Source organism: Macaca fascicularis, chromosome 20, assembly GCF_037993035.2.
Source record: "Macaca fascicularis isolate 582-1 chromosome 20, T2T-MFA8v1.1".
Taxonomy (NCBI): domain Eukaryota; kingdom Metazoa; phylum Chordata; class Mammalia; order Primates; family Cercopithecidae; genus Macaca; species Macaca fascicularis.
The window spans coordinates 12,643,281-12,660,519 of NC_088394.1; the positions used below are offsets into that span (position 1 = coordinate 12,643,281).

At 46.7% G+C, this 17,239-nt stretch overlaps 1 long non-coding RNA gene across 38 annotated transcripts in view; it reads right to left on the reverse strand.

Moving 5' to 3' along the window:
• Positions 1–17,239, reverse strand: part of LOC141409316 (uncharacterized) — a 77,386-nt gene that overhangs the window by 38,048 nt on the left and 22,099 nt on the right. For 13 of the 38 annotated variants that reach the window (XR_012429299.1, XR_012429272.1, XR_012429274.1 and 10 more), the window contains 2 exons: positions 6,582–6,652; positions 3,461–3,550 (listed from right to left, as the gene is read on the reverse strand). This is a non-coding gene — a long non-coding RNA (uncharacterized lncRNA). Of the gene's footprint in view, positions 1–3,460; positions 3,551–6,581; positions 6,653–10,689; positions 10,792–13,703; positions 13,777–17,239 lie in introns of all 38 variants that reach the window. The other 25 variants (XR_012429286.1, XR_012429302.1, XR_012429296.1 and 22 more) reach the window with 8 other exon arrangements.

Below are 17,239 nucleotides of genomic sequence, written 5' to 3' on the forward strand. Positions count from 1 at the left end.
GGCACTGGCACTGATACAGATGGACACTGCACGCACACACACCCAGCCCCCAAACAACAAAATTCAGAGTATGTCAAAGGCAAAAGATTTGTTATGGTATTGATCGAAACCCCCGGAGTCCGTCGGGCATCTCATGCCTGTAATCCCAGCACTTTGGGAGGCCGAGGTGGGCGGATGAGGAGGTCAGGAGATCAAGACCATGCTGGCTAATGAGGTCAGGAGATCAAGACCATCTTGGCTAACTAGGTCAGGAGATCAAGACCATCCTGGCTAATGAGGTCAGGAGATCAAGACCGTCCTGGCTAACAGGGTGAAACCCCATCTCTACTAAAAAATACAAAGAAAAAAATTAGCGTGGCTCAAACCTGTAATCCCAGCACTTTGGGAGGCCGAGGCGGGCGGATCACAAGGTCAGGAGATCATGACCATGGTGAAACCCCGTCTCTACTAAAAAAAATACAAAAAATTAGCTGGGCGTGGTGGCGGGCACCTGTAGTCTCAGCTACTTGGGAGGCTGAGGCAGGAGAATGGCAGGAACCCGGGAGGCGGAGTTTGCAGTGAGCCGAGATCGTGCCACTGCACTCCAGCCAGTGGGACAGAGCGAGACTCCGTCTCAAAAAAAAAAAAAAAGAAAAAAAAAGAAAAAAATTAGCTGGGCGTGGTGGTGGGTGCCTGTAGTCCCAGGTACTCGGGAGGCTGAGGCAGGAGAACGGCATGAACCGGGGAGGCAGAGCTTGCAGTAAGCCGAGATCAAGCCACTGCACTCCAGCCTGGACGATAGAGCAAGACTCATCTCAAAAAAAAAAAAAAAAAAAAAAAAAAAGCAAGAAACCCCTGGAGTCAACAGTCTATCTCAGCAGGTATCTTCAAGGTTTTGATCTTGAATCTATACGAAAGAATCTATTGTCATGTACATGATATTTACATTTCAAATGGAAATAGGACCCATCTTAATAATATTTGATGACTAACCCCTACACCTGAAACTTAATAGGGTACTATGGCCACCCTCCCTCCCTCCTTCCCTCCCTCCCTCCCTCCCTCCCTTCCTTCCTTCCTTCCTCTCTCTTTCTTCTCTCTCTCTCTCTCTCTCTGCCTGCCTTCCTTCCTTCCTTTTTTTTTTGAGATGGAGTCTCGCTCCGTCACCCAGGCTGGAGTGCAGTAGTGCAATCTCGGCTCAATGCAACCTCCGCCTCCCGGGTTCAAGCGATTCTCCTGCCTCAGCCTCCCGAGTAGCTGAGACTACAGGCACATGCCACCATGCCTGGCTAACTTTTTGTATCTTTAGTAGGGACGGGGTTTCACCGTGTTAGCCAGGACGGTCTCGATCTCCTGACCTCATGATTCACCTGCCTCGGCGTCTCAAAGTGCTAGGATTACAGGCGTGAGCCACCGCGCCTGGTGTGAGATGCAAACATTTTTCTTAGTTTATTTTTTGCTTTCATATCATCCTTTGTTTTATTTACTTATTTATTTACTTTAATTTTTTTTTTTTTTTTGAGACGGAGTCTCTTGCTCTGTGGTCTGGGCTGGAATGCAGTGGCGCAATTCTCCTGCCTCAGCCTCCGGAATAGCTGGGATTACAGGTGCACGCTAACATGCCCGGCTAGTTTTTGTATTTTTAGTAGAGACGGGGTTTCACCAAGTTGGCCAGGCTAGTCTCCACCTCCTGACCTCAAGTGATTTGCCCATCTCGGCCTCCCAAAGTCCTGGGACTACAGGCATAAGCCACCACACCCAGCCTCATATCATCTTTCTTTTGTAAACAGTGCTTAGCATTCTATTGATCAGGCATACTATAATTTTTTTTTTTTTTTTTTTGAGACAGAGTCTCGCTCTGCCGCCCAGGCTGGAGTGCAGTGGCGTGATCTTGGCTCACTGCAAGCTCTGCCTCCCGGGTTCATGCCATTCTCCTGCCTCAGCCTCCCGAGTAGCTGGGACTACAGGCGCCCGCCACCTCGCCCGGCTAGTTTTTTTTTGTATTTTTTAGTAGAGACGGGGTTTCACTGTGTCAGCCAGGATGGTCTCGATCTCCTGACCTCGTGATCCGCCCGTCTCGGCCTCCCAAAGTGCTGGGATTACAGGCTTCAGCCACCGCGCCCGGCCCAGGCATACTATAATTTTTAAGCAGTCTTTTATTAATAGGCATTTTGGTTATTTCCAATTTTTTTGCAATTAAAAACCACCCAGCTCTTTCTAGTAATCTGCTTTGCATCTCTTTCATGCGAAATTCCTAAAAGTGGAATTGCTTCATTAAAGAATATTAATTTTAGGCCAGGTGTGGTGGCTAATGCCTGTAATCCCAACACTTTGGAAGACTGGGGTGGAAGGATCACTTGAGACCAGAAGTTCGAGACCAGCCTGGGCAACATAGCGAGACCCCATCTCTGAAAAAAAAACAAATTAGCCAGTTATGGTTGCATGCCTATAATCCCAGCTTCTGGGGAGGCTGAGGCAGAAGAATCACTTGAACCCAGGAGTTTAAGGTTACAGTGAGTTATGATTGCACCACTGCACTCCAGCCTAGGTGACAAGGTAAGACTCTGTCCCTAAAAAAAAAAAAAGGAGAAAGAAAAAAAAAAGACTATTAACTTTAAAAAGACTCTTTTAGGTATAATTGAGAAATAAAAATTTGTTTTAAAAAGAAAAAAGGCTCGATACATATTGAGTATTGGATATTATATTTAAAATAACTTTTTGCTATTTAAAAACAACAAACTTGGCCGGGCGCGGTGGCTCAAGCCTGTAATCCCAGCACTTTGGGAGGCCGAGACGGGCGGATCACGAGGTCAGGAGATCGAGACCATCCTGGCCAACATGGTGAAATTCTGTCTCTACTAAAAATACCAAAAAAAAACAAAGAAAATAGCCAGGTGTGGTGGCACACCTCTGTATTCCCAGTTAGCTACTTGGGAGGCTGGGGCAGGAGAATTGCTTGAACCCAAGAGGCGGATGTTGCAGTGAGCCAAGACTGTACCACTGGACTCCAGCCTGGGTGACAGAGAGAGATTCTGTCTCAAAAAAAAAAAAAAAAAAAGAAAGAAAGAAAAAAAAAGAAAAAAGAAATTTGCCATTCCTCCTCCCAGTTCTTTCAGATAGTGGCAACGGAAATTTACCCGATGATGCTGCTTGGGAAGGCTTCCACTGGGAGGATGCTTGGAGGAAAACGTTTAATCCCACTCCACGTATCCCCTCTGGAACCTGGCTCTCTTTTTGAAAACAGGAAAAAACCGATCACCCACTTAGATGACTCAGCCAGCCCCAGGCCTCCTCTGGTCCACTGCAGAGTCCCTGCAGACCCAAATGCTTTGCCTCAGCCATGCTTTTTCACTTATTTTTGATTCATTTCAAAGGCAGGCAGGAAATTGCCGCCAGTCATTAATCATGCATGAATCTTTCCTCTGCCCCTCTTCCATGAAGAGGACCCATGTTGATGGGCACCTTCCTCTTGTGTTCTTACCTTGATGGGCTCTGACAGCAGGTGGTAGGTGTCTCTATTTCACAGCACAGGTCACCAAGACTCAGGGAGGGAAAGTGAATTGCTCAAGCCCTGTAAGTGGGAGAACCAAGCCTTGAACCCGGCTCTGTGGGCTCTTAGTGGAAAGCCCACAGGGTGGGTTCAAGGCCTGGTTCCCACATTGCACTCAAAAATGAACACTCTCTGGGGTCCTGCTCTCAGTAGCCGTCTGGATGAGAAATGATCTCTTGCAGGGCGCAGTGGCTCACACCTGTAATCCCAGTACTTTGGGAGGCTGAGGCGGGCAGATCACCTGAGGTCAGGAGTTTGAGACCAGCCTGGCCAATGTGGTGAAACCCTGTCTCTATTAAAAATACAAAAATTAGCCGGACGTGGTGGCAGGCACCTGTAGTCCCAGCTACTTGGGAGGCTGAGGCAGGAGAATTGCTTGAACCCAGGAGGTAGAGGTTGCAGTGAGCTGAGATCTTACCATTGCACTCCAGCCTGGGTGACAGAGTGAGACTCTGTCTGAATAGAAGAGAAGAGAAGAGAAGAGAAGAGAAGAGAAGAGAAGAGAAGAGAAGAGAAGAGAAGATTTCCTGCAGAATGCCCAGGAGGGACACTGACTAAGAACCGGATGTTCATGCTGGCATTGGAACCAGGCTTCTCCAGGTCCCCTCCTGAAAACCTCTCTTGCTCTTGGCAGTCTCTCAGTCTCCATGCTCAGCTGGCTTCACCGCAGGGGTACCAGGCACTAGGGGGTGGAGGACAGGTACCCTGCTGGCCAGGCCCCCAGGAGGGCTAGCTGGCCCTGCCTCCTCATTTAGGCAGCACCAGTTGTTGCCAAGATGGCTATTGTTTTTATTTTTAATTAATTTCTTCTTCTTCTTCTTCTTTCTTCTTTCTTCTTCTTCTTCTTCTTCTTCTTCTTCTTCTTCTTCTTCTTCTTCTTCTTCTTCTTCTTCTTCTTCTTCTTCTTCTTCTTCTTCCTTCTTCCTTCTTCTTCTTCTTCTTCTTCTTCTTCTTCTTCTTCTTCTTCTTCTTCTTCTTCTTCCTCTTCCTCTTCTTCTTCTTCTTCTTCCTCTTCCTCTTCCTCTTCTTCTTCTTCTTCTTTTGAGATGGAGTCTCGCTCTGTTGCCCAGGCTGGAGGGCTCCACAGCTGGCCCTGCCTCCTCATTTAGGCAGCACCAGTTGTTGCCAAGATGGCTATTGTTTTTATTTTTGATTAATTAATTTCTCCTTCTCCTTCTCCTTCTCCTTCTCCTTCTCCTTCTCCTTCTTCTTCTTCTTCTTCTTTTGAGATGGAGTCTCGCTCTGTTGCCCAGGCTGGAGTGCAGTGCTGCGATCTCAGCTCACTGCAACCTCCACCTTCTGGGTTCAAGTGATTGTCCTCCCTCAGCCTCCCGAGTAGCTGGGACTACAGGTGTGTGCCACAGTGCCCGGCTAAGTTTTGTATTTTTAGTTGAGAGAGGGTTTCACCATGTTAGCCAGGATGGTTTCCATCTCCTAACCTCATGATCCACCTGCCTTGGCCTCCCAAAGGCTGGGACCTCGTGAGCCACCACGCCCAGCCAAACTTTTGTAGTTTTTGTAGAAACGGGGTTTCACTATGTTGGCCAGGCTGGTCTTGACCTCCTGGGCTCATCTGATCCTCCCGCCCCATCTGATCCGATCCCAAAGTGCCAGGATTATAGGTGTGAGCCACCGCGCCTGGCCCCGTTGCCCTATTCTTGCTGTTGGACCTTGGGCAAGAGCTGTAACTTCTCAGCCTCAGCCTTAGCCTACTCATCTGTGGAATGGGAGTAATAATAAGAATTGCACCTACCTTACCTCTTAACTGTCTGCAGCTTCCCCTCTGTCTCCATGGCAGTCTCTTCTCACGAAAAAGGCAGAATGGGCTTTTTTTTTTTTTTTCTAAGATGGAGTCTCAGTCTGTCTCCCAGGCTGGAGTGCAGTGGCGCAATCTCGGCTCACTGAAACCTCCGCCTTCTGGGTTCAAGGGATTCTCCTGCCTCAGCCTCCTGAGTAGCTGGGATTACAGGTGCCTGCCACCACACCCAGCTAATTTTTCTATTTTTAGTAGAGACGGAGTTTCACCATGTTGACCAGGCTGGTCTCCATCTCCTGACCTCTAGTGATCTGCCCTCCTTGGCTTACCAAAGTGCGGGATTACAGGCATGAGCCACCATGCCTTGCCTAAATTTTTTTGGGTGAATCATTTCCTTTACATCTAGTGCACTGTACCGTTTAATCAACTTTAGCTTGTCTTGGGTTCATCACTCTAAATCCTGTCCATTGCTCCCACTGAATTATTATAACAGCTTTTCATCTACCTTTTCTCCTCTTTTTAACACAAATCTGATCTCACTTTTCTACTTTAAACTCTTTAGTTTTTACCCGTTGCCCTACTCTTTTTTTTTTTTTTTTTTTTTGAGACGGAGTCTCGCTCTGACGCCTAGGCTGGAGTGCAGTGGCCAGATCTCAGCTCACTGCAAGCTCTGCCTCCCGGGTTTACGCCATTCTCCTGCCTCAATCTCCCAGAGTAGCTGGGACTACGGGCGCCCACCACCTCGCCCGGCTAGTTTTTTGTAGTTTTTAGTAGAGACGGGGTTTCACCGTGTTAGCCAGGATGGTCTCAATCTCCTGACCTCGCGATCTGCCTGTCTCGGCCTCGCAAAGTGCTGGGATTACAGGCTTAAGCCACCGCGCCCGGCCACCCTACTCTTTTTTTTTAGACATGGTCTCTGTCACCCAGGCTGGAGCGCAGTGGCATGGTCATAGCTCACTGCTGTCTCAAATTTTTAGGCTCAAGCAATCTGCCTGCCTCAGCCTCCTGAGTGGCTGGGACTACAGGTGTGTGACACCACGCCTGGGTAATTAAAAAAATTTTTTTTTTAGTAGAGATGAGGTCTCACTACATTGACCGGCTGGTCTTGAACTCCTGGGCTCATCTGATTCTCCCACCTCAGCCTCCCAAAATGCCGGGATTACAGGTGTGAGCCACTGTGCCTGGCCCTATTGCCCTATTCTTGCTGTTGGACCTTGGGCAAGAGCTGTAACTTCTAAGCCTCAGCCTTAGTCTACTCATCTGTGGAATGGGAGTAATAATAAGAATTGCACCTACCTTACCGGATTGATGAGAAGATCAGCTCGTTGCAAAACACGCAGCACAGCACACAGCATCTCCCAAGAGCCCTGTGAATGGAAGCTTTCATTATTTAGGTCAGCATTTGTTTTGTATTGAAGCTAGACACAAGGCTATACAAAATGAATCCTCTGTGAGGATGGCAATAAGTGTTAGAAAAATCACATGTCCAAAGTGAACTTTTCCAGTAACTATTAAAATAATGAAAAAAGCAGAGTTAGGCCGGGCGCGGTGGCTCAAGCCTGTAATCCCAGCACTTTGGGAGGCCGAGACGGGCGGATCACGAGGTCGGGAGATCGAGACCATCCTGGCTAACACGGTGAAACCCCGTCTCTACTAAAAAAATACAAAAAACTAGCCGGGCGAGGTGGCGGGCGCCTGTAGTCCCAGCTACTCGGGAGGCTGAGGTAGGAGAATGGCGTGAACCCGGGAGGCGGAGCTTGCAGTGAGCTGAGATCCGGCCACTGTACTCCAGCCCGGGCGACAGAGCGAGACTCCGTCTCAAAAAAAAAAAAAGTGGAAGAGACATCTATTTTGAAAGCTTGAGTTTGCATATCATTAGATTCACAATGAAAACACATTAAGTAAAAGACTTAAAAGTAGGCTCACATTTACATTAAAATCATGTCGTCTGCACCATCGACAGAATCTTAAACGTAGAAATAAAGGAATTCATTTTAATCATAGTTCCAAACTGATTTCCCAAACCAAACTGATTTTTTGAAATCAGGAAATTTCAAAAAAATATTTAAAATGCATGGTAACACTTTTCAGAGCAATTGCAAAATTTAATGTGTGCAAATTATTCATATATTCATAATTTTATTATCATATATCAGATTTGGGGAATCCAGTGCAAGGTAAAGGAAATATCTATTAGCTGCTAAAAAAAAAAAAAACTCATATGTGAAAAGAATTTGAGTTTAAATATTGTAACTGCCATCCTATTGACTCAGAGCTCTCACCAAAGCTCTCACTACTTAATAAGGTTGGCAGCTCTCATCGATTGGAAAGGCTAAATTAGTGGGAACCTTTCTGTTTGTTTTTTTTTTTTAAAACAGAGTCTCGCATTGTCGCCCAGGCTGGAGGGCAGTGGTTCGATCTTGGCTCACTGCAATCTCCACCTCCCGGGTTCAAGCGATTCTCCTGCCTCAGCCTCCCAAGTAGCTGGGATTACTCGTGCCCTCCACCACACACAGCTAATTTTTTGTATTTCTAGTAGAGAAGTGGTTTCACTGTGTTGGCCAGGCTGGTCTCAAACTCCTGACCTCATGATCCACCTGCGTCAGGCTCCCAAAGTGCTGGGATTACAGGCGTGAGCCACTGCACCTGGCCCCTTTCTTTTTTAAAGAGCTTTCACAGAGTCAGACTTTCTGTAGAACTGAACCAAACTGTGATGTGGCCAGCTGTTTTTCTGAAACTGCTTTTGTTTGATTTGGTAAATTTTAAAAATAGGTCCAGCAAGGAAGGGAATAAATGACTGAAAACGGAAATACGAAGAGGCCTTGACGTTCTAGCCAGCCCAGGAGAGCTCTCAGCAAAGTGAGCATGCTGGTCATTACCATTTACTAAAATTAGAAATTCTCCTAAAAGTTAGTAGGAGAAACAGAGAGGCTTTTGGCCAAAGCGCCATTGGCTGGGAGGGTAGAATTGAGGCCTCAGGCAGTGCTGTGGTTTGAATGTGTCCCCCAAAATTCACGTGTTGGAAACTGAATCCCTGGTGCAACAGTGTTGGGAGGTGAGATTTTTAAGAGGTGATTAAGTCATGAAGGCTCTGAGCTCATGAATGGATGTATGCTAGGATCCTTCTAAAAAAATGAGTTCTAGGCCTGGCATGGTGGCTCACGCCTGTAATCCCAGCACTCTAGGAGGCTGAGACAGGCAAATCACTTGAGGTCAGGAGTTTGAGACCAGCCTGGGCAACATGGTAAGATCCTGTCTCTACTAAAAATACAAAAATTAGCCAGGTGTGGTGGCACGTGCCTGTAGTCCCAGCTAAGGCACATGGGAGGCTCAGGCACAAGAATTGCTTAAATCTGGGAGGTAGAGGTTGCTGTGAGCTGAGATTGTGCCACTGCATTACAGCCTGGGTAACAGAGCGAGACTCCATCTCAAAAACAAAACAAAACCAACAAAAAATATATGTATACACATAGAAAACCTGTTCCCATAAAGATGTACATGAATGCTCATAGCAGCATTATTCATAATAGCTAAGTGAAAATAACCCAAATACCCATGAACTGATGAATACATGAACAAAATTTGGTATATCCATAGAACAGACTATTACTCGGCCGTAGGAAGGACTGAAGTACTGATTCATGCTACAGCATGGATGAACCTTGAAATCATTATATGAAGTGAAAGAAGCCGGACACAAAAGACAACCTACTGTATGATACTGTATGATTCCATTTATATTAAATGTCCAGAATAAGCAAATCCACAGAGGAAGAAAGTAGGTTAGTGGTTGTCAGGGACTGGAGGAGGGGGAATGGAGAGTGACTGCTAGTGGGGACAAGGTTAATTTTGGGGGTAATGGAAATGTTGTGGAATTAGGTAACCATGATTGATGCATGAGTCTATGAATACGCTAAAATTCACCTAATTATGTACTTTATTTATTTCTTTACTATTTTTTATTTTTGAGACAGGGTCTGGCTCTAATTGCCCACGTTTGCTCACTGCTGCCTCTGCCTCCTGGGCTTAAGCAATCCTTCCACCTCAGCCTCCCCTGAGTAGCTGGGACTACAGGCGTGTATCAGTGTGCTTGGACAATTTTTGTATGTTTCTTGGTAGAGACAGGGTTTTGCCATGTTGCCTAGGCTGGTCTCGAACTCCTAGGCTCAAGTGATCCCAGCCATACACATTAAGAGAGTGATCTTGCTGGATGTGGTGGCTCATGCCTGTAATCTCAATACTTTGGGAGGCTGAGGTGGGAGGGTCCCTTGAGCCCAGGAGTTCAAGACCAGCCTCAGCAACAAAGGAAGACCCCATTTCTACAAAAAAATTGAAATATTAACCAGGTGTGGTGGCGTGCACCATTGGTCCCAGCTACTCAGGAGGTTGAGGTGGGAGTATTGCTTGAGCCCAGGAGGTAGAGGTGGCACTGAACTATGATTGTGCCACTGCCCTCTAGCCTGGGCAACAGAATGAGACCTGTCTCAAAACCAAAAACAAAACCAAGAGTTATCTTTACAGTATGTGAATGATATCTCAAAGCTGGTATTAAAGTAAAATAAACTGGGCTAGGCATGGTGGCTTATGCCTGTAATCCCAGTACTTTGGGAGGCCTAGGCGGGAGGATCACTTAAGTCCAGGAGTTCAAGACCAGCCTGGGAAACGTAGTGAGACTCCCGTCTCTGAAAAAAAAAAAATGTAGCCGAGCATGGTGATGTATACTTGTAGTCTCAGCTACTTGGAAGGCTGAGGAGGGACGACTGCTTGAGCCCTGGAGGTGGAGGCTACACCGAGCCGTGATCCCACCACTGTACTTTAGTCTTTTTCATCTCAAAAAAAAAAAAAAAAAAAGCCGAGCGTGGCGGTTCACGCCTGTAATCCCAGCACTTTGGGAGGCCGAGGCGGGCAGATCACCTGAGGTCGGGAGTTTGAGACCAGCCTGACCAACACGGACAAACCCCATCTCTACTAAAAATACAAAATTAGCCAGGCGTGGTGGCAGGTGCCTGTAATCCCAGCTACTCTGGAGGCCGAGGCAGGAGAATTACTTGATCCTGGAAGGTGGAGTTTGCGGTGAGCCGAGATCGCGCCGTTGCACTTCAGCCTGGGCAACAAGAGCAAAATTCCATCTCAAAAAAAAAAAAAAAAAAGGAACCTGACCAAGCCTGCATGATCATAAAGGGACTTTTCCAGGACCCCAAATCATGGTGATTACTGCCTGTTGGAAAGTTCTTTGTGTCGTGCAGTTGCACTTGTATCTAAATGACAGCCCAAGTCAGGGAAAGAAAGTGTGCATTAGGCCGGGCGTGGTGGCTCACGCCTAGGCAACACGGCAAAACCTTGTCTCTACGAAAAACACAAAAATTAGGTGGGTGTGGTGGTGTGCACCTGCAGTCCCAGGTACCTGGGAGGCCGAGGCAGGAGAATCACTTGAACCTGGGAGGGGGAGTTTGTAGTGAGCTGAGATCGCACCACTGTATTCCAGCCTGGACAATAGAGCGAGACCCTGTCAAATAAACAAACAAACAAACAAATAAATAAATAAATAGCGCTAGAAAGACAAACCAAACTGATTTAAGCAAAAAAGGAATGTATTGGCTCACATAACTCCAGGCACGGCTTGTTTCTCCCTCTTTACATCTCAGATCCAGCCTCCTGTTTCATGGCTCAATTTTGAGACCAAGTCTGGCTAGTGGGTCATGAAATGGTTGCAGCCACCCTCTCAAATTCAGTAGGAAAGGCAACAAGAGGTTCTTTCTCAAATGTCTCAGCAAAAAGCTTATTGTGGTTCAGGGACTCTGGTGGAGTTAACAGCTGCACCCACAGACTGGAGGCCAAGGGATGGTAATCGGTTATATTTTACAGTATTATGGGCACCAGCCACTGAAACCAGGCAGGTGACGGGAGAAGGAGGAATGGTGGTTAAAGGCCCCACCAGAATCTCAATGACAGAGAATGTGGCAGGGATGGGTTCTAAACGGGTGCTACTAGAAACAGGGTGCATGGTTCTTGGGGTAGGGAGAGGGCAGGAGAAAAACAAGCTAGGATGCCTGCTGTAGGGAGTGTTTTGGGCTAATACCCTACAACAGGATATAGACTTACTTAACAAGTCAGGAGATCGAGACCATCCTGGCTAACATGGTGAAACCCCGTCTCTACTAAAAATAAAAAAAAAATCAGCCGGGTGTGGTGGCACGTGCCTATAGTCCCAGCTACCCGGGAGGGCGAGACAGGAGAATGCCGTGAACCCAGGAGGCGGAGCTTGCAGTGAGCCGAGATCGTGCCACTGCACTCCAGCTTGGGCGACAGAGCGAGACTTGGTCTCAAAAAAAAAAAACAAAACCAAAAAACAAAACAAAACAAAACAAGTCTCTACCAGATGGCTCCCATAGGCAAAACATTTGCTAGGTGATGGAGCAGACGTTGATACAAACATGAATACTGGTCAATTTCTTTTCTGAAAAGCATCAGCCATCTAATGAAAGGGATGCTCTGTTCTAACTCAGAATATAAGAATGGTAGTGATGGCCGGGTGCAGTGGCTCACGCCTGTAATCCCAGCACTTTAGTTGGCCGAGATGGGCTGATCACTTGAGGTCAGGAGTTCAAGACTAGTCTGTCCAACATGGCGAAACCTTGTCTTTACTAAAAACACGAAAATTAGCCAGGTGTGGTGGCATGCAACTGTAATCCCAGCTACTTGGGAGGCTGAGACAGGAGAATCGCTTGAACCAGGGAGGCAGAGGTTGCAGTGAGCCGAGATCGCACCACTGTACTCTAGCCTGGACAACAGAGTGAGACTGTCTCAAAAAAAAAAAAAAAAAAAAAAAAGGGAAAGAAAACGTTAGCTGGGTGTGCTGGTGTGTGCCCATGGTCCCAGTTGCTCGGGAGGCTGAGGTGGGAGGATCACTTGAGCCCAAGAGGTCAAGGCTGCAGTGAGCTATGATCACGCCACTGCACTCCAGCCTGGGTGGCAGAGCAAGACTCTGTCTCAAAAAAAAAAAAAAAAAAAAAAGGAAGAAACAAATTCAACTTATGAATTTTGGGGGGACCCAATTCTGCCCATAGCCCTCATTATTTATATCACTTTCCATCCTCCCTTTCTTCACTTTCCTTTTCTCTCATCGTTCCTGCACTGTTTGTGTCTCCCAGATAAAGCATTAGCACTTCCATCCTTGTCTAAGGCTCCATTTCCCAGGGAATTTAGGCTAATACAGTGTCGTTAGAACACACACACACACACACCACACACACACCACACACACACATACCACACACACACACCACACACACGCATACATCACACACACACCCCTCCACCCCCACCCCTGCAGTTTAGCACCAAATCTCTGTTCCTTGTCACCATAGAGTTAAGTGAAATAGTTTCTGTGCTGTAATTGGACCACAACACTCCCTTTCTCCAAATGCACCAGAGCCTCCCAGTGCACTGGGACTAAAACTCTGACTCCTAATCCTTTAGGGCCCTGCCTGATCAGTGACCTGCTCGCCCCTCTATTCTCACTTCCAATATGCTCCAGCCACACAGGGCCTCTTACAGGTCCTCCAGCTCAACTGAGTCCCTCCTTGCCTCAGGGGTATCACTGTTGCAGTCCTCTTTGCCTAGGGCACTCTTCCCAGCTGGGTCACAGGGCTGCCTTCTCTCTACCTGATGGGTTCCAGACTGAATCTCACCTTCTGCATTTGTTTGCTAGGATCCTTGGGTAGAAGCTAGAGAGAGAGCAGGGCCTTGCTGACACAGCCTGTCCTCGGCCTTCGAAAGTGCTGGGGTTACAGGCATGAGCCACTGAGCCTTGCCTATATGTTAAATTAACTTTCTTTCTTTCTTTCTTTTCTTTCTTTCTTTCTTTTTCTTTCTTTCTTTCTTTCTTTCTTTCTTTCTTTCTTTCTTTCTTTCTTTCTTTCTTTCTTTCTTTCTTTCTTTTCTTTCTTTCTTTTCTTTTTCTTTTTCTTTCTTTCCTTTCTCTCTTTCTTTCTTTCTCTTTCTCTCCTTTCTCTCCTTCCTTCCTTCCTCCCTCCCTCTCCCTCCCTCCCTGCTCCCCTCCCTCCCTCCCTCCCTGCCTCCTTCCTTCCTTCCTTCCTTCCCTGTAACAAAGGACCACAACTTTGGTGTCAAAAAAAAAAAAAAAAAGACTGGGCACAGTGGCTCATGCCTGTAATCCCAGCATTTTGGGAGGCTGAGGTGGTAGAATTACTTGAGCCCCAGAGTTCAGGATGACCCTGGACAACACAGTGAGACCCTATCTCTTAAAAAAAAAATTAGCCAGTTATGGTGACATGCACCTGTGGTCTCAGTTACTTGGGAGGCTGAGGCAGGAGGATCACTTGATCCCAGGAGTTTGAGTCCAGCCCAGGCAATACAGTGAGACTTGCCTCTATAAATAAATAAATAAATACACACCTGTGGTCCCAGCTGCTTAGGGAGCTGAGGCAGGAGGATTCCTTGAGCTGTGACTGTGCCATTGCACTCCAGCCTGGGCAATAGAGTGAGACCCCATTTCAAACAAACAAACAAACATAGAATTAATTATCTCCCAACTCTGGAAGACAGAAGGCTGAAATCAAGGTGTCAGTAGGAGCTGGGTGCACTGGCTCATGCCTGTAATCCCAGCACTTTGGGAGGCCAAGGCGGGTGGATCATGAGGTCAGGAGATCGAGACCATCCTGGCTAACATGGTGAAACTCCATCTCTACTAAAAATACAAAAAAAATTTAGCTGGGTGTCGTGGCGGGCGCCTGTAGTACCAGCTACTCAGGAGGCTGAGGCAGGAGAATGGCATGAGCCTGGGAGGCAGAGCTTGCAGTGAGCCGAGATTGCGCCACTGCACTCCAGCCTGGGCGACAAGGTGAGATTCTGTCTCCAAAAAAAAAAAAAAAAAGAAACAGAAATTAAAGTTTATAGCAGTTTCACTCATAATTTCCAAAACTTGGAAGCAACTAAGATGTTCATTTGTAGGTGAATGGATAACTAAACTGTGGTACATCTAGATGACAGAATATTACTCAGGGCTAAAAAGAAATAAGCTATCGAAGTGTGAAAAGACATGGAAGAAAGTTAAATGCATATTACTAAATGAAAGAAATCCGGCTGGGCGCGGTGGCTCAAGCCTGTAATCCCAGCACTTTGGGAGGCTGAGGAGGGCGGATCACGAGCTCAGGAGATCGAGACCATCCTGGCTAACACGGTGAAACCCCGTCTCTACTAGGAAAAAAAAAAAAAAAAAAAAAATTCGCCGGGTGTGGTGGCAGACACCTGTAATCCCAGCTACTCGGGAGGCTGAGGCAGGAGAATGGTGTGAACCCAGGAGGCGGAGCTTGCAGTGAGCTGAGATTATGCCACTACACTCAGCCTGGGTGACAGAGAGAGACTCTGCCTCAAAAAAATAAATAAATAAATAAAAAGGTGACATACTGTATGATTTCAAAGATGACATTCTGGAAAAGGCAAAACTATGGAGACAGTAAAAAGATCAGTCATTGCAGGGATTAGGTGGGGAGGGATGAGGAGAAAGGAAGCAGAAGAGTTTCAGGGCAGTAAAACTACTCTGTATGATTCTATGATGATGGATACACGTCACCAAGAGTGAACCCTAATGTAGACTATGGACTTGGATGACAATGATTTGGCAATGTAGGTTTGTTGATTGCAACAAATGTACTGTACTGCTGGGGGATTTTGATCATCAGGGATGCTGTGCATGTGTACAGGCAAGAGGTATATGGGATATCTCTGTAGTGGGGCGTCTAATCCCATTTTGGGCCTTGACTATTGTGTGTTCAGAAGTTTTAAAGCCACTTTCGTAGTTTATTTTACATCAGCTAGGGTTTTACAGTTTAGATGGAGTTTAGCTTTATTGCATCAGATCTAAAACACCCTCTATGCCGATTCCTATTGACTCGGGCTAATTGTATGACCACGGTGGCTGGCACGAAATTAACCAGCCCTTAATGTAGCATAGCTTAGTTAAACTTCGTTTATTGCTAAAGATTTGTCACTGCTGTCTCCCGTGGGGGTGTGGCTGGGCAAAGTGTTTTGAGCTGCGTGTGCGTGCTTGATACTCACTCCTCTTATGATAGAGGGCATGTGAATCTAGAACTACTATAAAAAATAATAATAATAAAGTCAGGCTGAGTGTGGTGGCTCACGCCTGTAATCCTAGGACTTTGGGAAGCGTGGACGGGAGGATCTCATGAACCCAGAAGTTTGAGACCAGTCATGGGCAACATAGTGGGACCTCATCTCTACAAAAAAATTAAAAATTAGGCTGGGCGCGGTGGGTGTCGCCTGTAATCCCAGCACTTTAGGAGGCCGAGGTGGGTGGGTCACATGAGAGGTCAGGATTTCAAGACAAGCCTAGCCAACATGATGAAACCCCGTCTCTACTAAAAATACAAAAAATTAGCTGGGCGTGGTGGCGGGCTCCTGTAATCCCAGCTACTCGGGAGGTTGAGGCTGGAGAATCGCTTGAACCAAGGAGGCAGAGGTTGCAGTGAGCCGAGATTGCACCACTGCACTCCAGCCTGAGTGACAAGAGCTAAACTCCGTCCCCCAAAAAAAGGAAAAAAGAAAAATTAAACTTCACCATGAGCCTTCCAGTTGCCAACAGTCAAGGCACCCTGGAAATCAGAGTGAAGCCGCATTGAAAAATTCTAAAAAGCCGACAGAATGTGGCACTTCTGATAGCGTGGAGGGAGAGCAGTTCAGAGGAGCTGATCTTCAAAGGGAATCTTTGTGGAAAACAAGCAGAGAGCCTCGAGAATTGGCCCCATGTCAAATTAGCCTTTTCATGTTGGTAAGCAAATAAGGCTTCTGAGGAACGTGCAAAGATCTAAGTCCGAGGGAGAGGGAGGGAGGAAGAAGGTCTTTGCACTGGACTCTGCCTTTGCAGGACTTGCTGAGCAGGGCTCCTGGGCTCCCTCCTTTTCAGACCCCAGCTCCAAACTGTTTCATCTCCTCCAGCTCCCCTAAGTGCAAGGCTCACCTCCTTCAGGCTGTTTCACGTTGAAGAAGAAACTAACCTGTATGCAGTTTATGGGTACGCCAGAGGGCCAGTATTTCTAACTTGTTGCCTGATGTTCATTTGTGTTCTTGTTAGTTTTGTGTTCTTTTCAGGCTTCTTTCATTTTGAACTGCATGCACTAGAAAGGGTTTGCTCATTCATATAGAGATACAGTTATCATAAAGAAGTTTTTGCCAGGTGTAGTGGCCATGCCTGTAATCCTAGCACTTTGGGAGGCCAAGGTGGGCAGATTGCCTGAGGTCAGGAGTTCGAGACCAGCCTGGCCAACATGGTGAAACCCTGTCTCTACTAAAAATACAAAAATTAGCCAGGTGTGTTGGCACATGCCTGTAGTTCCAGCTACTTGGGAGGCTGAGGCAGGAGAATTGCTTGAAGCCGGGAGGCGGAGGTTGCAGTGAGCTGAGATTGCAGGACTGCATTTCAGCCTGGGTGACAGAGTGAGACTGTAGCTCAAAAAAAAAAAAAAAAAAAAAAAATTTTTTAAATGAAGTTTTTAGTGCAAGTAAAGAGACAGTATTGTAGAAGAGTTAATGCAACAGCTTTGGACTCTATCGGTCAGGATAGATGAGGTTTTGCTGCAGTAACAACCACCACGCACATCTCAGGGGTTTATTTTTCATTCACGAAACATGTCTGTCTTAGTCTACTTGGGCTGCTATAATGAAATACTGGCTGGGCGTGGCAGCTCACATCTGTAATTCCAGTACTTTGAGAGGCTGAGGTAGGAGGATTGCTTGAGCCCAGGAGTTTGAGACCAGCCTGGGAGAGGGAGACCCTGTCTCTATCAGGAAAAAAAGATGGCTCAAGCCTGTAATCCCAGCACTTTGGGAGGCTGAGGCAGGCAGATCACAAGGTTAGGATATTGAGACCATCCTGGCTAACACAGTGAAACCCTATTTCTACTAAAAATACACAA